This window comes from Ceratotherium simum, unplaced genomic scaffold (genome assembly GCF_057802395.1).
Source record: "Ceratotherium simum simum isolate JZ-2026a unplaced genomic scaffold, ASM5780239v1 HiC_scaffold_44, whole genome shotgun sequence".
NCBI classification, from domain to species: Eukaryota; Metazoa; Chordata; class Mammalia; order Perissodactyla; family Rhinocerotidae; genus Ceratotherium; species Ceratotherium simum.
The window spans coordinates 548653-574361 of record NW_028261260.1 but is presented as its reverse complement, the minus strand read 5'-3'; the positions used below and the strand labels follow the sequence as shown (position 1 = coordinate 574361).

The 25709-nt window shown below is 41.7% G+C and overlaps 3 pseudogenes across 2 annotated transcripts in view; 2 read left to right on the top strand and 1 right to left on the bottom strand.

Moving 5' to 3' along the window:
• Window positions 1-7489, top strand: part of LOC101405651 (methyl-CpG-binding domain protein 3-like 1) — a 42136-nt pseudogene extending 34647 nt beyond the window's left edge. The window contains exons 2-3 of the transcript XR_015551318.1: window positions 3014-3095; window positions 3807-7489. The product of XR_015551318.1 is annotated as a methyl-CpG-binding domain protein 3-like 1 (transcript). The remainder of the gene's footprint in view (window positions 1-3013; window positions 3096-3806) is intronic.
• The window catches only part of LOC147911258 (large ribosomal subunit protein eL34 pseudogene), a 36301-nt pseudogene extending 22022 nt beyond the window's left edge, over window positions 1-14279 (bottom strand). The window contains exon 1 of the transcript XR_015551322.1: window positions 13664-14279. The product of XR_015551322.1 is annotated as a large ribosomal subunit protein eL34 pseudogene (transcript). The remainder of the gene's footprint in view (window positions 1-13663) is intronic.
• Window positions 14280-17032: 2753 nt separating this feature from the next.
• On the top strand, window positions 17033-18530 carry LOC147911257 (intraflagellar transport protein 20 homolog pseudogene; annotated as a pseudogene).
• The last annotated feature ends 7179 nt before the right edge of the window (window positions 18531-25709 follow it).

Genomic DNA, 25709 nt, shown 5'->3' with positions numbered 1-25709 from the left:
GGCATCCTACAGGTTTGAAGAATAAATTATCATGTAGTGATACAATGATTCTGAAATCTAATTGTTAATTAGAGGGGTGTAAGGGATGATTGAATGGTGGTTCACCCCCATGGTCAGGGGTATTGTACACATGGACGTGTAAACACGATTCAGGAAGCTGCTTCAGCCCCGTGACATCCCTGAGAACCACAGTGCAGGAGGATCTAGGCACACAGCCATCTGCCTCGATCTCCTGGGTTACATGTAGATCTAGGGGTCTTGAGAGTGGCTTCAGAGCAGCTATCTTTTATCTATTTCTCCCCTTCCTTCTCTCCAGCTTATCTCAAACAGTCTTGACTATCATATTTTAAAGACCAATTATAGTTATTTATATTAGCTGCTTGTTCATTATTGCAGAGTAATAATCAGGTATACCATTAAATATCATTTAATTGACCTAATTAAATTTGTTGTACCTTTTAATTGATTAGAACACTAAGTTTAGTTCAGAGTTGGATATTCACCAAATGTGTTAATCTGCTTACAACTGCCATGTGCCTCACTCCTCTTAGAAGTGTATCTTTGGCCCATCACAAGATTTTAATGAATCAAATCATCATAAATTAAGATAATGTACTATCTGGTGGATGACAGGCACATGGGTCCATTTTGGAAATATGCCCATCTGTCTCTGCTCCCCATGGGAAGTTTCTGGTCACTAGGTCTCCAGGTGGCTTGCACAAGCCCTAGGTCTATAATAGCTTGGTGCCTTTCCTTCTACTTGGGATCGAAGTAAAAGAGGTCAGAGAGACTTACTGAAGTTTCAGAGACTTATGAAGTCTTCTATGAAGACCACCCATGCATAAGTTCTGGATAGCTCTCTGTTCCTAAGACTACCAGTTACTTTAAGGGCTTGTCAGGAACTGTAAAGGCCTGATATTTTCCCTTACCTGCAAACCAATAAGTTAGCCTACCATGGTCTTATAGATGCTGGCAAAAGACATGAGACCCATGGGTCAGAGACAAAGGACTTAATGACACAGCAATGGCAGTGGCCAGAGTATCAGCATTTGCACCAGTTCACTAAGTCCCACTTCCTACAGGGTGATACACAGTGGGCGAGGTGACATGCAAAGGGTTGCAAGAACTCAGAGCTGAAGGAACTCAAATCTTTTATAACGGGCAGGAAGTCTGCTGAACTTTGCCCCAGGGGGGTGTTAGTTTTATTATACTGGGCAGTAAGCAAGCCTGCCCTTTGCTCCAGAGGAGGCCACTATTTCTATCTTCCAAGGCTCATAGCTCTACACACATCCTTGAAAAGATAACCTGGTCTTACTGGCTTTCAAAGATAAGCTTGAATGAGACTCGATCATCATTCAGTTCTTCTGTTTCCTTTATTGAGATTGTGCAAATAGGCTCTTTTCTCTGTAAAGTTCACTAACTTTATTCATACATAAGGGATGCTTTTGGTTTTATTTATTAAGTTGAAATTTTCTTATTAGAGCCAATGATGAAACTATCATGGGTTGGATCTGAAAGTATGCTTTTCCAGGAAAAATGTGAAAGAAGATCAGTGCTCACAGAACTCTGCCACAAGGAGCTGATAGCAACTTAAATGATTTTAATTTGAATACTGTTTTGTACAACTTTCTTCCATCTTACTTCATCCTCTCTGCTTCCTGTAACTCTCATATGGGAATGGGGCATTTTCAGGGATTCACTGAACTCATTTACAATATCCAAATGGTTTTGTCTGTTGTGTTTTTTTAATTGAGGTAAAGTTGACATACAACATTATATTAGTTTCAGGGGTACAACATGATGATTCAATGTTTGTATATATGTTGAAATGATCACCATAGTAAGTCCAGTTAACATCCGTCCCCATACACAGTTACAATTTTTTTTCTCTTGTGATGAGGACATGGCGTATTTCAAGGTGCAGAGGAATCAACGATGATGTCATACTTTTCCATATACAGCTTGATGAATTTGGACATAAGTATACACCCTTGAGACTGTCACCACCATCAAGGCCACAAACATATCCATCACCTCCCAAAGTTTTCTCTCACCTCCTTTATTACTATTATTCTGTGGTAAGAACTCTTAACATAATATCTACTCTATTAGCAAATGTGATGTGTGCAATACAGTCTTGTTAGCTGTAGGCACTATGCCATATCCTAGATCTCCAGAACTTATTTATCTTGATAACTGAAACTTTGTATCCTTTGACCATCAGCTCCCCATTTCTCCATCCCCCAGCCCCTGGCAACCACCATTCTAACCTCTGCTTGTATGAGTTTGACTATTTAAGATTCCACATATAAATGAGTATTTGCCTTTCTCTGTCTGCCTTACTTCACTTAGCATAATGTCTTCTAGGTCCATCCATGTTGTCAAAAATGGCAGGAATTCCTTCTTTTTTCAAGGTTGACTAATATTCCATTTCTTTATCCATTCATCCATCAGTGACATTTAGATACGGTTACTTCCATATCTTGGCTATTGTGAATTAGCTGCAATGAACATTAGAGTGCAGGTATCTCTTCGAGACCCTGATTTCAATTCCTGTGGGTATATACGAGAAGTGGGATTGCTGGATCACATGCTAGTTTTAATTTTTGGAGGAACCTCCATACTGTTTTCCATAATGGCTGTACTAGTTTACATTCCCACAAGGGTTCCTTTTCTCCACATCCTCACCAACATTTGTCATCTTTAGTTATTTTGATAATCGCCATCTTAACAGGTGTGAAGTGATAGCTCATTGTGGTTTTGATTTGCATTCCCTGATCATTAGTGATACCAAACACCTTTTCATACACCTGTTGGCCACTTGTATGTCTTCATTGGAAAAAGTCTATTCTGTTCCCTTGCCCATTTTTTAAATTGATTTGTCTTTTTGCTATTGAGCCAACACAAAAAAAGAGAACAAAATTTCCAGGCATTATGGGTGCTTCCCAGTTGATGCAGATGGTTTTGTATTTACAGTGGTACCAAAAGATCATGTTTTGTGCTTTTTCTTCAGCTTGTTGTAAGATCAGCAGTAGCTATGGCATGGCAGATAATCGGGATCTTCTGGGTTTGGAGGTTTACAACATAAATGAGTGGTAAGGAATATTTTATTATTCCAAGGAAATTATTGAGATCATAGTCCATGGAATCCAGGATTGATAGGTGTAGGAGGAAATTAAGGTGAGGATTGGTGATCTGGCATTATTTCTGATCTTGAGGGACAGGTATCTACTGCATGAGTGTTTGAATAAAAATATTAGAGATCAGGAAATTGTGGTGGGTGAATATGTTTTCTGAATTATTTACTTTTGAACATCACCATTTGGATTATGTGAACATCTGGGATATGGGAGTAAGTCGCTAACAGGGGGTGGTTGATAAGGTCACTATTGATTTAACTTCTATGAACACCGAGTGGTCAATGGATTAAGCAAATGAGTAGTCAGAAAACACAGAAATGGTAGGATTTGGGATTTAGTAAAGGACTGGGGACCGACTGTCCTGAGGGGGAGTGCCAGGACTTGTGCGGTTGAGAGTGACAAGGACAAGAAGAGAATAGAATCACACTCAAACAAGGAGGGGGTGTTGACAGGATGGAGGGAGAGAAATGATCTGGAGTAGCCTTGAGTTTTGACCTTGAGCGTTCTGTTCTTGATGCAAATCTGCCTGATGACATCCCGGGACACAGGTCAGATCTATCCCCAGAGGATAGAGGGAGGGTGGAAGTACAAAACAGCCAGGATAATTGTCCTAAAAAGGCAGGCTTCCTTTATCATTTGACCCACTTTCATGATTTATTTTTGTAGGGTAAGAGGAAAAGAAGGATGATAAGAAGGATGATGGTCACATCTTCACAGAGGAAGCAGCGTGACTGTGGGAACCAGTCCAAACCAAAGCCTGGTTTAAGCATCTCCATCCCTTTGAGGCTGTCCAGTGACATATTCAAGAGGCCGGTTACTAGAATCCCATCCCATCCTGGCCATGACGGGCCTCTGGGAGGACACCTTGGACCAGCCCCACCAGGTCTGCTGGCCCGAGAGACCGCAAGGACTCCAGGCCTGCAGCAGTGCAGGACAACTGGTAAGTCCTTTCAATCTTGCCAAAGCGTTGCAAAAACTTGCACTTAGTCGCACAGGTGAATCCCTGCCAGGTGTGCTCGCAGGTGGTCTGCACTCCAGGTCCCATGCCCACTCCTGCCGGTCTTCAGATTTGGCAGGGATGATTCCAGGAGCTGCTCTGGGCATTCCACAGCTCCACTGCCAACAATTTCTGGTGACTGAGGAAGGTATCAGGAAGGAGGAAAGGGCAGTGAGGAGCACAGGAGAGAGACTGGTGATAGCACTGACGGCAGACACACTTGCTAGCGAGGCAGAGAAAGTGAGGGGCCAAGAAGGACGTCCTGACAGCAGATGAAATGGAGCAGCCACCTCAGTGAGGTCTCTTGGCAGCGTCCCTAATGTTTCCTTGCTTTGAGCTCTTGAAACTTTAAAATATACCAATACTTTTCTTTCATTAAACTCCGCTGCGTGACATAGAAAATATAGACAGCAGTTTCTTTCTGAAGTGACAGGTTGGGTTTCAGGTGAGGAGAGAAGGGAGATCTTCCTTTTTCATGCTGTTCTCTCCTTTTCCTTTACTATGTACTTTATTTATTTGTACTTTAAAGTCAGCAGGGAGTTATCAATGTCATGGGATGATTCAGGTTTTGCCCTCACAGTCAGGGTAAAACCTACTTAAAGTGGATAATCCTTTTGTGTAATATTCCAATAGATTCCAAAATACTATTTCAAAAGTGCTTTTACGTCTATGTTCTCAAATAAGGTATCTACTTGTAGATCTGCATTTTTCTGTTCTTTGTTGCATGGCTGTCCCATGTCAGGAAGGGCCTGGGATGCTGGGAACCAAGACTCATCCTCAGCTTCTGGCTGTCCTGAGAAGGTCTCCCTGGCAGAGTGCAGCCTGTGTGTCTGGGTGACACTCGCAGCCATCAGAAAGGAGAGGATAGCTCACAAGTGCCAAGCGATTCATCTGGCCTTTGTCTTACAGGGTGTTCCCAAGGGATGAGGTTCAAAATGCCGCATTGCAACCCTTTGAAAGCTCCTGGTCGGGGCCAGCCCCTTGGCTTAGTGGTTAAGTGTGCGCCTTCTGCCACTGGCGGCCCAGGTTCGGATCCCGGGCACGCACCGACACACCGCTTCTCCGGCCATGCTGAGGCCTCGTCCCACATACAGCAACTAGAAAGATGTGCAACTATGACATACAACTATCTATAGTCATCTCCTTTGTACCATTTCAGATCCTCTTGGCTCCTCATATCCTTGAGTCATATGTCACTTAGCAACCAGCCTTGCAGGTATCATATTTACTTTATGCAAGTGCCTTCTTTTTTTTTTAATTTTATTTATTTATTTTTCCCCCAAAGCCCCAGTAGATAGTTGTATGTCATAGCTGCACATCCTTTTAGTTACTGTATGTGGGACTTGGCCTCAGCATGGCCGGAGAAGCAGTGCGTTGTTGTGCGCCGGGTATGTGAACCCAGGCCGCCAGCAGAGGAGCGCGCGCACTTAACCGCTAAGCCATGGAGCCGGCCCTGCAAGTGCCTCCTGACTGCTCCCCACATTTTGTCCCTGTGCCCTCTGCCTCTCCCTCTCGCCCCAGGGTGTCCATGTTGATGCTGAGGTGTGAAAAATCTCCTGATCAAGCCCACACGTGCATGACCACGTTCCTTGTTGTGTGGATGTGTGTGTGTTCAGCAATTCTGTATGGTCACAGGGTGCACGGCTATTATGGCATCTATGTGAAGGTGTGTTTTGTTGACATGTGTGTGTTTAGAGAGTTCAAGTCACTGTGGGCTCTGAGACAGTGAGTGGTCTGTATGTGTGTGTGAGTTTGTGTGTATGTTCTGAGTATCAGTGTGTAGTTTACAGTCTGAATGCAGATGGTCATTTGCAAATAGTATGTATGTGGGTGTGGGTGTGCACTGTCAGCATTTCCACGTGTTCAGAGGATGTCTGTCATTGTGGGAATGTGTGGAATAAGTATGTTGTTAGAGATCATTGTGGGCACCAACATTGTTTGCCTGTTACTAGTTCAACACTCAACACCCCTGAAGAAACATTGAGTCCAGACATTCACAGGCCCCATCGGGCCCACAGAGATCCTACTCAGCTGTTTTCTTCCCATCACAGAAATATGAACAGGTAGCAAAGGACCACTTGATATTTGAGGAATTCCTCTAGCATGAAAGATGGAGCAAGAAACACATACACTGAAGTGAGGGACTAAAGGAGCAGCAGGGAAATCCAGAGATCATAGTGAAACTTCAATTGCATATCTAGTAACATCTTCAAAACATTTAGAGATGGGCCAGTCCCATGGCCTAGTGGTTAAGTTCAGAGAACTCCACTTCAGTGGTCCAGGTGCAGTTCCTGCACGTGGACCTACACCACTCATCAGTGGCCAGGCTGTGGTGGCAACCCACAGACAAAATAGAGGAAGGTTGGCACAGATGTTAGCTCAGGGTGAATCTTCCTCAGCAAAAAGTAGAAGATTGGCAACAGATGTTAGCTCAGGGTGAATCCTCCTCAGCAAAGAAAATAAAAAAGATAAAACAACCAGTAAGTGCATATATATGTATTGATGTTACTGCACAATATTGGGGTTCTCTTGCCCAATGCACATTAAAAGAGCCAATTATTCTGGCATCAGCTTTTGGGAAATGAAGTGTAGCTTTATTTTGTGAGATTTATCTGCAAGAAGACAGGGGGCATGTGTCTGTCTCAGATCTGTCTCCCTGATCCAGGTCTTGGGGCACAATTTATGGGATAAAGGGAAGGGTGGTCTGAAGTGTGGAAGTACATGATTGGAAGTAAGCAGAAGTGAGGTAATTGATGAGCTGCGCAAGCAAAGTCAAGCTTCATGGCTCTTCATCGGATGTGTGTTCACAAATTGGCAGTGTTACCATGATCGGAGATTGGAGTTTTTAGCTCCTTGATGTCAAAAAGGTCACATATAAAGCATTTGTGAACTCCCAGTTGATGAGTTGGTGGTCTCAACTAGTCTGAACTGGACGAGGGGTCTCAGTTCCTGAAAGAAAACTCTTAACTACTCTGTTGATAAGATGGGGTCAGTTGAACTGGTCCTGGAGGGCCCATGGTTAAGTCAGTATATGCATATCTATGCATATGCCTGAGATTATCTGTATGTGTGTTAAATGTAGAGTATACACAAAGCCAGACTCTAGTTAAAGTGGTCAGGACAGATTTTAATCAGGCATATACCACTGCAATAGGGAAGAGGGAACAGGGTGAACTGAACTCAATTTGATTTGTACAGAGATGACTGGGCATTTGGAAGGGAGAATGAGGGAGCAGGCAGAGGGGTGAGCAGGGGCTCAGTAGAGTCAGGGAGGGAAAAGTTACAGAGTGTTGGTCAGTGCAGTGTGATCTGGCCAGTTATGTCTGTTAGTTGGAAATGATCCAAGTTTCACTTCTCTCCTCTCAGAGAGTCTGGGAGACAGACACCCTGTGCTCATCTCAAGGAATGGCTCTCAGGACCTTGAGAAATGCACTCCTGAGTTATAGGAGACACACATACAACTCAAAAGGACAGAGGAAAGATTCACAGTTGTAAGCACTTTTGGGTAAATGCTCTAAGAAAGGGATGTCTGGGGCCAAGGATCGAGTGTTGGCCAGAACAGTCAATTCTTTTGGCTGCCTTGAGCTTTCTCAGGCAGGCACTTTAAGGGGGCAGGGGTCATCCTGGGGATGTGGATTTGAGCTAGTAGAAACTATGTCAGTGTTTAAGTCTTATAATGTGTGTGTGTGTGGGGTGAAATCATTTGTGCTGAGAGGCTGTAGTTATTATAGGCCAAGATCGAGGCCTAGACAGGAATAGGGCTCAAAGGAGCCTGGCTTGAGTTTGGTCAAGTAGAGGAAACTATATATATAAATAATATATGTATATTTTTTGAATAATACAAATCACTATATTGAATAATATAATATATTGAATTAAATAATATAAATATATATTCAATGAATATATAATGAATGTGTATGTTTATATATATTTGAATTAAATAATATAAATATATACATGATTTAAAGGAATAGTCAGACATAATAACAGAAAGTCACAGAATTGATAAAAGACTTCTACTCTAGATTCAGGCAGCTGAATACATCTCAAGCACAATTAAAAAATAAAAATCTAGAGCCAGATCCATCCAGGGAAAGCAAAGAACACTAAATACAAAAGAAGATATTCAAAGCCCCACAGAGGAACAGAACACTTACAGAGACTTACATTTAGACCTATGATACATTTCTTAACAATGGAAGGCAAGAGAGAGTTGGATTAAATCTTCAAGGTACAGAGAGAAAATAACTTTCAGTGTATATCCAATCAAACCATATCTCAAGAACTAGGGTGACTTAAAGATATTTTTATGCAAACATTTACTAAGAGTATTACCACGAACAAATGCTCATTAAGGAACTTCTAAAGAATGTACTTTAAGGGGGCCAGCCACCTGGTGTAGTGGTTTAAGTTCAGCACACTCAGCTTCCAAGGCCTGGGTTCGTGGGTTTGGATCCCAGGTGTGGATCTACACCACTCATCAGCCATGCCATGGTGGTGACCCACATACAAAATAGAGGAAGATTGGCACAGATGTTAGACCAGGGCTAATCTTCCTCAAGGAAAAAACTTAAAAAGTAAAAAACAATGTACTTTAAGAAGAAAGAAACTGATAGAAGAAAAAATGCTAAGAGGTAATTTGGATCGTGAGGATAAAAAAGGGTAAACATCTGAATAAATCATTGAAAGCATGACTTTATGAAACAATAATAATATTGACAATGTATAACTGATGGAGTTAAAAACTAATGACAAGGGAACTTCTGTTTTAGAGGAGACTAGGACAGGAAAGCACTTTTGCTGCAAAACTGGACAAAGCCAGATAAATTATAAATATATTTTTAGAGCATGAGAAAACTTCAGAATCAACCAACTAAAATTCCAGAAAGAAGAAAAAGTCTTTTATGTGAGCAAGGATTTTTATCTTTCTTTCCCCTGGAGGCGTTTTCTGATTCTGGGTGGTTGCCGAGGATCTGGCTTGCTCAGTCAGAGCCTCGGCTAGGGAAAAGGGAAACTAGCCAAACTTGTAGTGATTCTGCAGGACTGGTGTGGCAGAGGAAACCTGAGGGCTTTCAGACACACAGCTGCTCTTTCTCACAGCACCTGTGCTAAGTTTTGGTGCCACACAGGAATCTGGGGAACTAGGCCAAAAGCTTCCACAAAACAAAGTGAAACCTCCAGAAGTGGTGGAAGTGGCCTGAGTCCAACATACTGCTAGTCTGACCTTCAGGGAATTTGCCATATTGTGAAGCGATGTAAGGTAGGAGGCTGGAGAGCTGCGCTGAGATGTCTGAAGGGCGTAGCTGAATTTTCTGTGGGCTCCCAAACCTGAAGAGACAGAGATCTACCAGACTTAGAACCAGACCCCTGTGCGGGGGAGGGGAGCAGAGCAAACAGGAATGGGGGAAAGTGAAAGGGCTGGGTTTACTAAAAGTGAGACCCAGCCCCAACTCTGATCAAGGTCTGATTGGACTCAGGTGCTCCAACTTCACTCTGTTGCTCAATGAAGGAAAATAAGGTCATGTGGAGCCTCTCGAGTTATGTTACACAGACCTTCCAAAGACACTGGCGAGAGGATGGAGAAGGCAAGCCACAGACTGGGAGAAGACCTTTGCAAATCACATATCTGACAGGACTATAAAGAACTCTCAAAGCTCGGCAATAAGAAAATCCAAGTTTAAAATGGGCACAGATTTGGACACTTCACCAAAGAAGATACACAGATGGCAAATAAGCACATGAAAAGATGCTTGACGTCATTAATCATGAGAAAAATGCACATAAAAACCACATTGAGATACTGCTACGTACCTATTGGAATGACTAGAATTAAAGAGGATGAACATACCAAGTGTTAATGAGGATAGAAAGTAACTGGAACACTCCTACACTACTGGTGGGAACACAAAGTGGTTCAGCCTCTTTGGAAAACAGTTTTATTTATTTTTTTGTGAGGAAGATCAACCCTGAGCTAACATCCATGCCAATCCTCCTCCTTTTTTTTTCCCCAAAGCCCCAGTAGATAGTTGTATGCCATAGTTGCACATCTTTATAGTTGCTGTATGTGGGACGCGGCCTCAGCATGGCCGGAGAAGCGGTGCGTCAGTACCTGCCCAGGATCCGAACCCGGGTTGCCAGTGGTGGAGCAGACGCACTTAACCGCTAAGCCACTGGGCCGGCCCCTGGAAAACAGTTTTAAAGTGGAGTTTGTTATGCTGCTGTAACAAATTAGCACAAATTTCATGGCTTAAATCAACTTAGATTTTTTGTTTTACAGTTCTGTAGGTTAGCAGTCTGACATGGGTCTCCTTGGGCTAAAATCAAGGTGTTGGCAGAGCTAGGTTCTTTTGGGGGGACTCTAAAGGTTAATCCATTTCCTAGCCTTTTCAAGCTTCTAGAGACCACCACATTCCTTAGCCTATGGCCCCCCTCCTCCACCCTCAAATCCAAGAACTCGGCATCTCTCTGGCCCTGCTTCCCTTGTATTTTTTTTCTACTCTACTGCTTCTCTTTCCCTTTTAAGGGCCTTTGTGATGCACTGGGCCCACCTGGATAATCCAGGATAATCTCCCTATTTTAAAGTCAGTTGATCAGCAACCTTATTTCCATCTGCAAATTTAATTCACCTTTGCCAAGTAAACTAATATATTCCCAGGTTCCAGGGACTAGGACATCTTTGTGGGCCATGACTTTGCTACCACAAACAGTTTTTAAAATAAACATACACATACCATGTGACCCAGCAATTCCACTTCTAGGTGCTTACCCAAGAGAAGAAGACTAATGCTCACACAAAAACTTGTTTGCAAAGATTTATAGCAGCTTTATTCATAGTTAAAAAAGACAAAACTGAAAATAACTCAAATGTCCTTCAACTGGTGGGTGGATAAACTGTGGTACATTCATACAATGGATACTATATTCAGCAATAAAACATAAGGAACTGCTGATACAGTCAACAACATGGACGAACACTCAAATAAATGTACTGTGCTAAATGAAAGAATCCAGACTCAAAAGGCCAAATACTGTAGGATTCCATTTATATGATATTCGAGAAAAGACAAACCATAGGGAAAGACAACAGATCATTAGTCGCCAGGGGTTAAGGGTGGGGGAAAAGTTGACTACAAAAGAGCAGCTGAAGGGAGTTCTGGGTGCTGGAAGTGTTCTGTATCTCAATTTTGGTAGTGACACAGCTCTATGCATTTGTCAAAACAGTTGTACAAAGAGGAAAACAAATACGTCATTTCTCACTCATCAGATTGGCAAAACTTTAAAAATCTGACAATGCCAATCTGACAATTCCCAGGGCAAGGATGACTCAGACACTGTTGGTGGGAATGGAAATTGTTAAAACTTCAGAGGATGATTTGGCTGCAGCTCGTCAAGTTGCAGATGCACATCAGCCTCTGGTCCAGCAGTCCACTCACAGGCAGGTGTCCATTCTAGGGAATCCACGTGTGCTCGAGGAGACACACACAAGTATAGTCATTAAACACGGTATGGGAATGAATTAATTGTGGTTAGTAGTTATTTAAAAAAGAAAGCAAAAAATGCATATGGGAAAGAATGAACCCTGCTGGCTACACATATGATCTGGGAAGGTAACTCACCGGTTTGTCTACTTAATAGTACGTAGCACAGAGAGCACTGTACTAGGAATCTGGAGACAAGCATCTGAGCATATAGTTCCAACTCTGCCACTAAGTAGCAGTCAGACTATGGACGACTTAACTCGAGAAACCTCACTTTCCATTTCCTGGAAAATGAAGAGTTTAGGCTCTACAACAACTAAAATTATTTCCAACTCCACAATTCTATGCTTCAATAAGTCAACAATCAAAAATTATATTCCAAAGTACCTATGTTCAGAAACTGTTTTTCCCAGACACCCTGAAATTAGAAACTATCAGGGAAATAGGATATCTTAAAATATTGATACATAAAATGGCCCAAATTTCTTGGTACGTCTATGACAAGCTGTTTAATCAAGATCGTAACTCAGAAAGAGCGTATAAACAGTGAAACCTACCATATTGACTTGGGTCACCCTCAGGTAAAACATATGTCCTCTCCCATTTTAACATTCCAAAACAAATTCACCATACTAATGAGTCCATCTTGTCAAGTTCAGGTCTGTCTAGCCAAAAGTCATTCATGTATATGGTAAGATCTACTTCATTTTTTAACAAAGATAAAATGATGCAGGGCTTTTTGTATTTTTGCCTGTTTCATCTATAAAGATCTTACATTACAATTTAATAGCTTCAGCCTGCTACAATAATTTAAAGAGCCTTTTGAAACTTGTAATATGCCATGTCCAACAGGATCTAGTAAAAAAATCAGTAGTTCACAATCCAAAAATGCTTATTTAGATTCATTACCAACAATACTTACACTTCAAAGACACCAATAACCAACATGTCATTTGTTCCTCCTGCAGAATTTAATAGGTTGTTAAATTCTGGTATCATCCAAAAGTATAATTAGGATGCTATCAATAAAATGTATTTTTAAATCAGAAATATTAAAACTAATGATTAAACTATAAACTAAATGATTAACTAAATATTAAAACTAATGGCACCTAACGATCTGTTGTCTTTCCCTATGGTTTATCTTTTCTAGAATATCATATAAATGAAATCCTACCGTATTTGGCCTTTTAACCTTTCACCCTCTCAGTCAAATCAAAATTTGAAAATTCTTGTTCTATGAGCTTTCCAAATCTAAATTCTTACAATTCTAAATGAGTATGGAGACAAAACACACACTACATACTACTTCTAAAAACCTCCTCCTTATCCGATTTTAATTTTAACACCAACTGCCAAGAAAAACCTTTCCACTGAAACCAAAATTCCGTACACATTATGTCAAACATCAATTGATCTGTCATCAGTCTATGTTAACAGAAGGTGAGTTATTATTAGGAAGCTACATAATTTGCACCAAAGACTGTTTAAAGCTCCTTTCATTAAATGCAGTTTACAACAATTCACAGGCTTCAAAGTTCGCCTTGCAAATATAGAGTCAATTATCAGAAACCATTAATGGGATTAGGCTTTTCTGTAAAAGTGGTCCCAAGGAAGTAGCAACGTTTATTTGTTTAAAGAACGCAATGAGGAGTGAAGAGCCTGAGAGGAGTCAGGCAGAGGAGCGCTGACCACAGTCCATCTTCTGAAGGAAAGTGTTCACCCGGGGATGTCGAGACCTGGCCTAGACGGGGCCCCAGGGGGCACGAACTCAAGGCCTCGCGCAGAGGGCAGGCGACTCCCTGCCGCCCCCTGCACCTCCGCTGGGTGGGCAGGAGGCCCCGCCAGGGTGGGGCCCCGCCAAGGCAGAGGGGCCGGCCAGCCAGGCGGAGCTCCTCTGCTCCTCCAAGGGACGGAGTTGGGCTCCCCCGCCTGGGGCAGCCCGCCAGCAGCCCCGGCCCCCGGCCCCATCCGCCGACCCCCCCACCGCGCTCCCGCCATCTGCGGCGGAGATCTCCACACCCAGCCCGCCGCCCACCGCCTACCTCAGCGCTGCCTCCTGCCCAGCGCTCCTCCACACTGCAGAAAGGAGAGCTCCCCAACGCTGAAAATCCTGGAGGAAGGATCCAGAAACCGCCAATCCCCCCACACAAACCTCCGAGGCAGCCACCTCCGCACCAGGGGCCACGCCTCCAGTGCACGCGCCCCGGGGCTCTCCAGCTCGCTGGCCCCTCTGCCGCTCTGAGCGCCAGTCCTGCGCATGCGCCAGCCTCCAAGGATACAATGGGAACAGCTGGGGGCACCGGAGTGGGGTGGGGGTGTGGGGATCGAGGTGTCCCTGAGACGGAGAGCGGGAGCGGGCTGGCACTCTGCAGCCCTTGACTCTGCTCTCCCTGGATGACCATCAGCTCCTGGAGAAGATCTGCCTTCCCTTGAGGCGGCTCCTCCTGTCCTGAGAAGCACGTTACACGATCTAACATTTGTTTAATAAAGAAAGATGACATCCTTAACACCTGATGTGTCGTGTCCCCAGAAGAATTCTCTGCTTCCCCAGAAGACTAGACAGCGAGCAGCTGGGACTGAGTTCTGACCCAGGAAGGAAGGACGCTGAGGACACAGCTGTCTCCCCTGTGCTGGCTCCTTCCCCTGATCTGTGCCCATGATGGGGCGACAGCGTTGGGGACTCCTGCAGGTGACAACGCTCAAATGTTTGCCCATGATATTACATTTCTTATGGTTTAGTGGTTAAAACGGGAGGCTAGCTGTCAGTTTTTCAGACGATTTCACTTGCAGAAATGTCTTTGGACAAAGAAGTTTGTTTTCTTAATTTCTGATTTTTATAATCAATAACAATAGTTAAAATACTTATTTTCTTAATCTCATTCGCATGCTAAAACAAACAAGTCACTTGGTTTTCACCAAATTGGCCACATTTTTATTAAAACTTTGAAAGTATTGCTGTTTGAGGTAAAGAAAGCTTTTGGGAAGAACAATTACCCTTGGATAATATCTTCCCAGATAAATGTACAAACACACAGTTATGAGCCGTTTTGAGAGGCCTGGGAAATCCAGTTTGAGTTCTACAATGGATCATCTGAAGTAAGGTTAAATTAGTAATTTTCTGAGGAGTTTGCAAGTAAATATTCATGTCGCCTTCATCAAATAGGTCTGGTGATTTAAATGAAGGTTGAGCTTAATTAATGACAAAAGTTTTCAAGAGACTGAGAAATATTAAGTAAATGTACTTAAAACAAAAAGGTGCAAATCAAAGTAAAACATGCCATTATCCTCTTTAAAACAGAGTCACAGTAGCACTATTGTCAAGGTACGAGAAGGAATAGAAATGCTTTATAAAGTCAATTCTTCACTTGTAAAGGACCTAACGTGACATTCTAGAAGTCTCCATAGTCTTTCACTCATCTAGATAAAATTGCTCAATTTATATTTTGAAGACTAATGAATCTGAGGGCAAAATATTCAAGGTCAGTGTTTAATTGTTTTTCCTTGTTGCAAAGTACATGGGTATAAAGTGTGGCTGAAATCCATGGTCTTAGAGAAGAAAAATATACAGAACTTATTTATTACTCTCACAGCGTGTCCTGACTTAATCCGACAAATATCCCAAGAATAAAGCCTCAGTGAATTCCATTCTGTTCTTAGATATGACATCTTTCATTTCTAATGAATATTCTCAAATTAGGCTCTAGGTAGTAATTATGTTCCTGATGCAAATAGGCAATAAAAAAGAATCCATGCTTGATTAAATTCGGCTCAAGAGGACTACTTAGAACCAAAATTTGTTTTTTGCTTTGCTTTTCTTTATCGATTTCTTTCTTCTCAGCGGAGTCGGCAGATAAATGACACAGAAAGCTGAGAGACTGGAGGGCAGGGTCTTGAAGAATGTGGGATTTCCTAATCTTCCAGATCTTTTTTATCTTTAAAATTCTGTGATTTTTGCTATTTATATAGGGTTCATTTTTTTCATTATTTCTAATAGTGATCATAATAGTGAGACTAACAAAACTTAGCACCTGTGGAACATTTTTCGTCATAAAAATTGACGTTATTCTGACAACTGTTAATATTTTAAAAAGCCACTAAGAGCTAATCTGATGCTCAGAGGATTTTTAGGGTGGTGAGACTGTTCTGTACATAATGGTGGCTACATGTCACTATATGTGTGTCAAAACCCATGGAACTGTACAACACAAAGGGTGACCCTTAATCTAGGGACTGTAGTTCATAACAACGTTTCAATATTGTTCATTCATTATAACAAACATGTCACACTGATGCAAGGTGTTAATAACAGGGGAGATGGCGCTTGGGAGAGAGGGGAGAGGCAGTGCGGTGGGTGTATGGAGCTCTATGTACTATCTGTTCAATTATCTATAAATCTAAAACTGTACTTTTAAGAATAAAGTTTTTAAAAATTTTTTTGAAAGGCACCGAAAGGTGAGCTAACACTGTAGGGCATCTGTTTTGTGCAGAAGGGCAAGGAAGAAGAAGTTGAAATGATTTAAACAGTTCACCATGTGACAGTTTGAATTGTGGTGTGTTTCTGAAGCCTTAGACAAGGGCGGGACATAGAATTTGAGACATGAATGAAATAAAGGAGAAGGTAGACATCAGAGTGATCAGACCTGATCAATTAATATTTAGGACAAATTACTAAATTGGATGGATTTGTTTTTATTTTCTTTGCTTTTTAGAAACCTTACACCTTTCTATGAAAGCCACACGTGCACAGTGTCCACAGGTATGTTTCCTACTGAGTGGCAGCTGCTTCTCTCCCTCTGCATCTTCTATTCCTTTCCCCTCCTCTCACCACCTCTGACTGATGGTCGCTGTGTCTATTTCCCTTCCTCACTCTTCCTCTCTCCTGTTTGTTTTTGTTTTTGTTTTTTTTCTTTATCTTTGTGCTTCTTTCTCCTCTAACACATCAGACTAACCGTAACCTTCCTGGTCATTGTTTAGTTCCACTGAAGGAACTCAGTGGCTTCCATCAAGAAATGATAGATCAGTGTTCTGGGAAAAATTTCTCTATTTCAGCTACTTCTCCACCCTCAATCTGAAGGAGGAAAATTTCTTGAACTTTGAACCAAATTTTTATATTTTTTCTTTTTTGAATCCAAATTTCAGAGCTCCTGGTCATATTGGAAAAATTCCTGAAGATGACTGCCTGGAGTTGAGCCGATAGTTCTTCCTATGGCCATAAAGGAGAATCCTTATTTTGGCCATGGGGCCTCAGGAGAAGCCCTCGTGAGAGAGGAATCCTTGCTAACCCTATGTTGTACATAGGACTGGCTTCTCCTAAGACAGTGGTTCTCGAACTCCAGTGTGCATTAGAACCGTGTGGAGGTCCCCTACAACACAGAATGCTGAGCCCATCCCAGAGTTTGTGATCCAGTAGGATGGCGGACCCAAGAATTTACATCTCTGATCATTTCCCAGGTAATACTGCTGACCAGCCACATATTGAGAATCACCGGCTTAGAAACCCTAGGTTTCAAAGGATGCTTTGCTTGAGCAGACAGCCAAAAGTATCAAAATCTTAATCAAGATTCACCAACAACTTGAATGTGTTGGCACTTGGATCTAGAGGCTCCTGAATTTTCAGGGGCTAAAGCAAACATTACTCTGAGTTCAAGGTTTGTGACTCTCCTAAGTGTCGCCCAATTCCTTTGCTTGCTTCCCTCGACCCCTAACTGGCTAGGAAAGAATATTAAAAACAAAGCCAGCTTTGATTATTTAATCCTCAGTCAATTAAGACATTTTTGAGTAAGATTTTTTTTGACAGAATAGCCAACTTTATCTACACTATTGGAAATGAATTATTACTGATAACAATGGTTATTTACTGAGGTCCTAATATGTCTCAAGCCCTTTACATACTTTTATTGCTCTGCTTCTCAGAACCCTACGGCATCCCAGGTGTGTTGACTGTTTTTCCACCACTCCTCTAAGGAACTCCCCAGAGAACACTCATATTTGACCTCACCATGCCTTCTCTCATTTAATTTAGCAGTAGTTTAAAATTACAGAAGAAACTTGAAGGGGTCTTGAGCCCCAGCAGGAGAAGGTCTAAAGACTATCCAGGACAAATGGCTTAATGTTTGTTTCTGAGAAGTTTCCAGGGACAAAGACTCCACAACCTCCAGAAACCAGTTCTGTTGATTATTAATATCTCTAATCAATGATATACATTAGGGCAGCGGCTGAGGCGGGCGGGTAAGGTACCGGCTGCCGCTGACCGGAGAGAGAAGCTGCCCGCCGACGTCAGCCTGGGGCGCGGCGCGCCGCGGTACCCGGTGGGCAGAAATTGGCCAGTTTCAGAAAATAGTTGGTGGTTTAATTGAGCTTGTTGACCAACTTGCAAAAGAAGCAGAAAATGAGAAGATGAAGGCCATTGGTGCTCGGAACTTGCTCAAATCCATAGCCAAGCAGAGAGAAGCCCAACAGCAGCAACTCCAGGCACTAATAGCAGAAAAGAAAATGCAGCTCGAAAGGTATCGGGTTGAATATGAAGCTTTGTGTAAAGTAGAAGCAGAACAAAATGAATTTATTGACCAATTTATTTTTCAGAAATGAGATGAAAATTTCATTTTATAGCAGGAGGGCAAAAAAAAAATCAAAACACCTCTGTCCCATTCCAGTGACTTGACTAATGACCCAAGTATGTCGTGAGATGGTGTGTAGGGAATGCAGCATCTCTGAAGGCAATAAAACCAACCTGGGGAGCGTGTTTCAGATGTCAGTGCATATCTGCTGGCGAACACCCAGTGGCTGTGGTGGTCCAGGTTCTCACCTCGTGCATTCTCAGTCTGAACTGAGCAGTCTGTAAACTTTGATCCTTTTTTTTGTAAATTCACAAAGCTTTGGAAGGAAAAGCAATAAATTATTGTTTTCAAATGGCAAAAAAAAAAAAAAAGATATACATTAATTAATTGTTTTTTTATTGATTGGTTGATTGCTATATTACGTTGCCATATAAAAAATTTTTCAGTGTGTTTAGTTAAATAATTTTCCGTTTATATCCACTTTTTAAATTTAGCCTTCTCTGGACTTCCTCATACATTGAAGATGGTAATTGTCACCTGTTAGCATTTTCCTCTTCAGTTTAGATAACCTCAGTTTCTTTACTGTGTTAAAAATATTTAATAAGTGTTGTGCTTTTTTCCTCCAGTTCTTCTCTAGGTTCAATTTATTGGGTAGTATAGTGGAAAGATGACTTCAGAGGTCCTGTGTGGTAAAGAATCATCTTTGTACTGTATTCAATGTGAATAAAATCTCTATTAGTTTTGTGTTCAGTCTAATCTGGAATCTGAACCTTTCCTTCCTTCCTCCCTCTATTGTCTGGAATAGTTAATAATCCCAGACCTAGAGTTTTGCTTGTGGAAAGTGTTTGTTGTTTTTGTTGGTTAGTTGGCTTGACGTTCTAACAATTCAATTTATTTAGTAGCTATGTGAGTTTTCCTATTTTATGTTATTTTTTGTGTCAGTTTCAGTATATTGGTTTTTTATAAAGTGAATTTTGACCTTTGTTGTCTAATTCGTAGTCCTAAGTATTTCACAAAATGGTGTATCTCGTTAAGATCTAAGCACTCTGTAGAGAATACTTCTTATTTGATGTCTAACATTTGTGTTTCATTTCTTTTTCTTTTCCTTAATCAGTTTTGCTAGTGGTTTATTAACTTTATTAATATTTTAAAAATAACTTTTAGCCTGATTTGTTTCTTTAGTATTTTTCTATTTCATTGATTCTTATCTTTATTATTGTTTCCATTCTGTATTTTTTCCAGTGTGATTCTCTTTTAATTCTTGAGACAGAAGCTGAGATTATCGATTTCCTGTCTTTCTTCCATACTCATACATTAATTTAAGGCTACACACCATTGCCTTCTAAGCACAGATGTAGCTGGTATCTCTTGTCTTCTCTAGTGTATTTCTAAACTCTGTGCTGCAAGCCATGTCTGCCCCATAGGGTCTCCAGCCCATGAGCCTGCAACCATGCCAGCCTTTGTGTGTCTCCGTCCCTCTACCTGAAGCTCATATCTTCTGTCCAGTGTCACCATCTCATATGACTGCAGCCCATGTCTGCCCTTTTGTGCTGTCAAGGTTTTCTCTCCCCTCTGTCCATACCACCTCTCAAAAGTCTCCATTTCTTGTTCCTGTAGACCAAGCCAACCCATATGTGTCTCCATCCCCCCTCTCTAAAACCCATGTCAGACAACTAGTGTCATTCTCTCACGTACCTGCAGCACGTATCTTTCCTCGAGTGTCTCTATCTCCTGTGCCCACATTTGATACCAGACCTCACATGTGTCTCTCACTCTATGTGTCTGCATCCCTTTCCATCCCTGAGTGTGCCTGTCCGCTGTGCTTCAGCCCATGCCAGCTCGTGTTTGTCTACATTCTCTGTGCCTCCAGCCCATCTAGACAACCAGTGTTTTCATTTACTGTTCCTCTAGCCCTTGTCCAAACTCGTGTGTTTCCCTACCCTGTGCCTGTAGCCCATGTGTGCCTCAAGTGTCTTCACCCAGTGTCCCACACTTGGATGTCATTCACCTGTTAAAGGACATCTTGGTTCCTTCTAGGTTTTGGCCACTGTGAATAAAGCTGCTTTTTAGATGTTCTTAGGGGTCTGTGTGTGGATGTGTATTTTCACAGTAGTTGGAGAAATACACTGCTGCACAATTGGTGCACCATATAGTGACACTATATTTAGCTTCACAAGAATTAGCAAGATGTCTTCTTAAGAGGTTGTACTGTGTGTATTCCCATCAGCAATCAATGAGATTTCCTATTGTCCCACATCCTCACCAGTAATTGGTATTGTCAGTTTTTGGTTTTTAGCTATTCTACTAGAAGAGTGGAGTATCTCATTGGTGTTTTAATTTGCTTTTTCTTAATGCACAATGCATTTTATTTTCCAATAATTCCTTGTTGTTGAACAATTTATATTTGCTTATTTCCCATATATATATATTTTTGGTAACTTGTCTATTCATATTTTGGTCTATTTATTTTAATTTGGGGAGTTTGTTTTCTTGTTGTAGCGTTTGACTGGTTCTTTGAATATTTTGCATGCAAGTCTTTCTGCAGATATGTGTTTTACAAATGTATTATCCTAGTCAGGAGTTTGTATTTCCACTCTGTGAATGCTGTCTTTCCCAGATTGGAGAGTTTAAATTTAACCAAGTCCACATGATCAATTGTTTTCTTCATGGATTGTGCTTTTTGTGTTGTATATGAGAACTAATCATCAAACTATAAATCATGAAGATTTTCTCTTGTTTCCCAGTATGATTTTTACAGTTTTGCACTTTATATTTAAGTTGATGAGTGATTTTGAGTAAATTTATGTCTAAGGTGCAAAGTTTGTGTCTTTGTTCATTTATTTCCATAGGGTCATCCTTTTGTACCATCACCATGGTTGATGATGACTAGAGACTAAAAGACTAAAGACTAAAAACTATTATTTTTTATGTGGGAGTGCATTTATTGTCTTGACCAAGATCAAGTTTTCTGTATTTGCAGAGGTCTATGTGTGGACTTTCCATGCTTTTTCATTTCCCTCTGTGTCTGTTCATTTTAAAATATCACGGTCTCTTGATTATTGTAGTATTGTAAAATATCACAGTCTCTTGACTTTGTAATTAATCTTGAAATTGAGAAGTGTGAGTTCAACAATTTGTTCTTCATCAGGATTGTCTAGACTACTCAAGGTTTCAAATGAGTTGGTCAATATCTACAAAATAGCTTGTTGAGATTTTTATTGGAATTGCACTGGATCTTTAGATCAATTTAAGAATTGATATCTTAATATTGTGACTTTTAATCATGAGCAAGGAATATATCTCAATTGATTTATTTTTTCCTTTATCGCTTTTAAGAGTGTCTCATATTTTTTTTCCACAGATATCTGTAAATATTTTATTGGATTTACACTTGAGGATTTCTTTGTGTATATGTGTGTGTTGTTAATGATATTGTTTCATATTCCAATTATTTGTTGGTATGTAGAAAATCAACTGAATTTTGTCTACTGAATTTGAACTTCTCTTCATGATATCTCTATAAATTCCCATCTGGGCACAGAACAGAGGGTTCCATTTCTGTTTGAACATCCCAAATCATGGCATTGAATAATCTGAACACTGAATTTCAGCCATTCACCAGAACTGCCAAGGCACACAGCCACCACTAATACTGCAGTTACAAGCCTTTTCCGAGAGGCACGCCCTCAGATTCAGTAAAGAACGCCCGTTTTCCACTCAGCCTGGCAGTGGCAGTTTGGCAAGAAACTGCAGAGCACTTACAGGCTTGTTCCTAGAGCTGAGCCAAACTATCCCTGTCTTCCATTGTTGAAACTGAGTCTGTGCAGAGCCTGCCTCAGCTCTAGGTCTTAAGGTTCTCTCGCACATAACTTCCATGACCCACGGCAGTTACAAGCCTGGTCCGAGAGGCATGCCCTTGGATTTACTAAAGAACACCCGTTCTCTACTCGGCCTTCCAGTGGCAGTTTTGCAAGAAGACTGCAGAGCCCTTAGAGGCTTGTCCCTGGAGCCAAGCCAAACTATCCTTGTCTTCCATTTCTGGATCTGAGACGGTGAAGAACCTCCCTCAGCTCTACATGTTAAGGCTCTCTCACACATCACCTCCAAAAACACAGTGTAGTGACAAGCCTTTCCAAGAGGCATGCCCTCGGATTCAGTAAAGAGCACCCATTCTCTACTCGGACTGCCAGTGGCAGTTTGGCAAGAAACTGCAGAGCCCTTAGAGGCTTGTACCTAGAGCCGAGCCAAACTATCCCTGTCTTCCATTCCTGGAACTGAGACTGTGCTGAACCTCTCTCAGCTCTAGGAATTAAGGCTCTCTCACACATAACTTCCAAGACACACTGCAGTTACAAGCCTGTTCCAAGAGGCTTGCCCTCGGATTCACTAAAGAATGCCCGTTTTCCACTTGGCCTGGCGGTGGCAGTTTGGCAAGAAGACTGCTGATCCCTTACAGGCTTGTTCCTAGAGCTGAGCCAAACTATCTCTGTCTTCCATTCCTAAAACGGAGACTGTGCTGAACCTCCCTCAGCTCTAGGAATTAAGGCTGTCTCACACATAACTTCCAAGACACACTGCAGTTAAAAGCCTTTTCTGAGAGGCACTCCCTCGGATTCACTAAAGAAAACCGGTACTCAATTCGGCCTGCCAGTGGCAGTTTGGCGAGAAACTGCAGAGCCAGATTGTATGTATAACTGAGATCAAATGGTATTTGTCTTTCTCTGTCTCAGTTATTTCACTTAGCAGAATGACCTCAAGGTCCATCCATGACATTGCAAATGGCAAGATTTTTTTCTTTTTTATGGCTGAATAATATTCCATTGTAAATATGTACCACATTTTCTTTCCTTTTTTTTTGTGAGGAAGATCAGCTAACATGTGCCAATCCTCTTTTTGCTGAGGAAGACTGGCCCTGGGCTAACATCCATGCCCATCTTCCTCCACTTTAAATGGGACTCCATCACAACATGGCCTGACAAGCGGTGAGGCAGTGAGCACCCGGGATCCGAACCCCGGGCCACCACAGCAGAGCACACGCACTTGACCACTACGCCACCGGGCTGGCCCATACCACATTTTCTTTGTCCACTCATATATTGATGGACATTTAGGTTGTTTCCATATCATATAAATAATGCTGTAATAATCACAAGGGTGCATATATCATTTCAAGTTAGTGTTTTCATTTTCTTCGGATAAATACACTGAAGTGTATCTGTTTTTAATTTTTTCAGGAACCTCCACTGTCTTTTCCATAGTGGCCGCACCAATTTAAATTCCCATGAACATCGCACAAGCGTTCCCTTTTCTTCACATCCTTGCCGACACTTATTATCTCTTGTCTCTTTGATGATCACCATCATTACAGGTGTGAGATGATAGCTCTATGTGGTTTTGATTTGCATTTCCCTGATGATTAGTGACGTTGATCTCCTCATGTATGTGTTGGCCATTTGGATGTCTTCTTGGGACAAATGTCTACTTAGTCCTTTGCCCATTTTTTGATTGGATTACTTTTTTGTTGTTGGGTTGTATGAGTTCTTTATAAATTTTGTTATGGGTTGTATAAGTGTTTCATAAATTTTGGATATTTAACCCCTTATCTAATACATGGTTTGTAAAATTTTTCTCCCAGCCTTTTGATTTTGTTGGTTGTTTCTTTTGCTGGGCAGAAGCTTTTAAGTTTGATGTAGTCCCATTTGTTGACTTTTTTTGTGTTGTTTGTGGTTTTGGTGGGATATCCACAAAATCATTGCCAAGACCAATGTCGAGGAGCCTCTTCCCTGTGTTTTCTTCTAGCAGTTTTACAGCTTCAGGTCTGAGAATGCCCAAAAGGCTGGGAGGAGCAATGTCCCTTTTTTTTGGAACTGAACAGATTCAGTCTCTCATTTCTCTATCAAGCAGTTTTGTTCAGACCTTATAAACACAATTCTTTCCAATTTTAAGCCAAATTAAAAAGGTCAGCCTGCCCCATTCACTCCAAAAGTGCCCCCTACTCTTCCCTGGTCAAGGAAATTCCCCCTGGGTTTCTGTTTCCTAGGAATTCCACCCTAGGTTCCTCTGACCTAGGGAATGTACCAGTACCCCCTTAAGACACCTAGCCTTAAGCCTTGAAAACAGCTCAAATAAACTCTGAACTGTTGACTTACAATAAGGAGGTCCGGGTTTCAAGAGAATTCACCGGGGTCACCTGAAGAATGCAGTGATCTGGGAGGCAAAATGGGCCCCTACTGGTACCCAATGCCAGTTCAGTGTGGATTCCAGGTGGTCTCTGGTAGGTTTCTCTGAAATCCTGCCATAACTACACCAACAAATGTCTACATAAATAATCCATAATCAATCCATAAATCAAAATTGGGGTGAGTTTATTATGAGCCAACTTTTGAGGACCATGGCCCTGGGCCTTCCTTCCATAAGGAAGGAAGGGCACCAAAGATGTGGGATGTAGAGAGCGGTTATATATCTTCAAAGAGCATGTATCATATAGGATTGTAATGTCCCTTTTACTGTAGCAACAAGATCGCCCTGTCAGATTGCCCTGCCAGAATAGCTATTGACGGACACAGTGGGGCACAGGTCTGCTGTCTCGATGGGCTTGGCTGGTGTCAGGTCTGTTGTCTCGAACTGGGTGGTAACAGGATGACTGCAACAACCAAATCCTAGCTTAGGGAGAAATGCTCATCCTTAAGGTAATGCCAATGAGGGGGAAGTTGCATCCTTATCTTAAGGGCATTTACTCTTCTCTTTGGGACATGGCAAAGCAGATACACAATGCAGGCGACAAGCCATTTTGGAAAAACAAACTCCAGCCGAATTACTTTTACCCTAAATGGCTTCCTCATGTGCTCCAATATATCCTATTGCTTGCCATTTATTTATCAGTTCCTTAGTACTCATTGTGTGTCTGTTATGTATATAGAATATGTAATATCCTGGGGAAAACAGGGGTCATACCATATGGTGCCTGGAGGCAAGGAGCTTATAACCCTACTTGGAAAATAACTACATTTCTGAAATGCTAAACAGAAATACAGCAGAGAAAAAGACATGCCACGATGGTCGAGGAAATGCCACAACAAAGTTATTAATTGAATGCAAAACAGCGACAATCAGCACAAATGCCAAGAAAGCTCTGGAGACTCAAGTTTGCTCAACTAGCTTCTCACAATAAAGCAAAGATTCAGCACTGGTTCTGGAGAGGCCTTGATGTGGACATATGGTGATGACTTTGAATTCCTCCGAAGAGAATTTTTTAAACACAGGAAATAATGTGTGATTATTCTAACTAAACATAGATTTTTAAAATGTCAAAACGAGTGGTACCCCTGGTGTGTTATTTCTGAATAACATCTGTCATTGTCTTAGCTTTTTCCGCATAGCGTTTGCTCCTGCCTCACACCAGCCCTATGAACAGGGCCGGGGCAGGCATCATTCCTGATTTCCTGATGAGAACGCTGAGGCCTTGTAAAGTTAGGAGATCTGTCTGGGCGCCAGTATTGATGATATCCTAGGATTTTTGTCTACTCAGTAT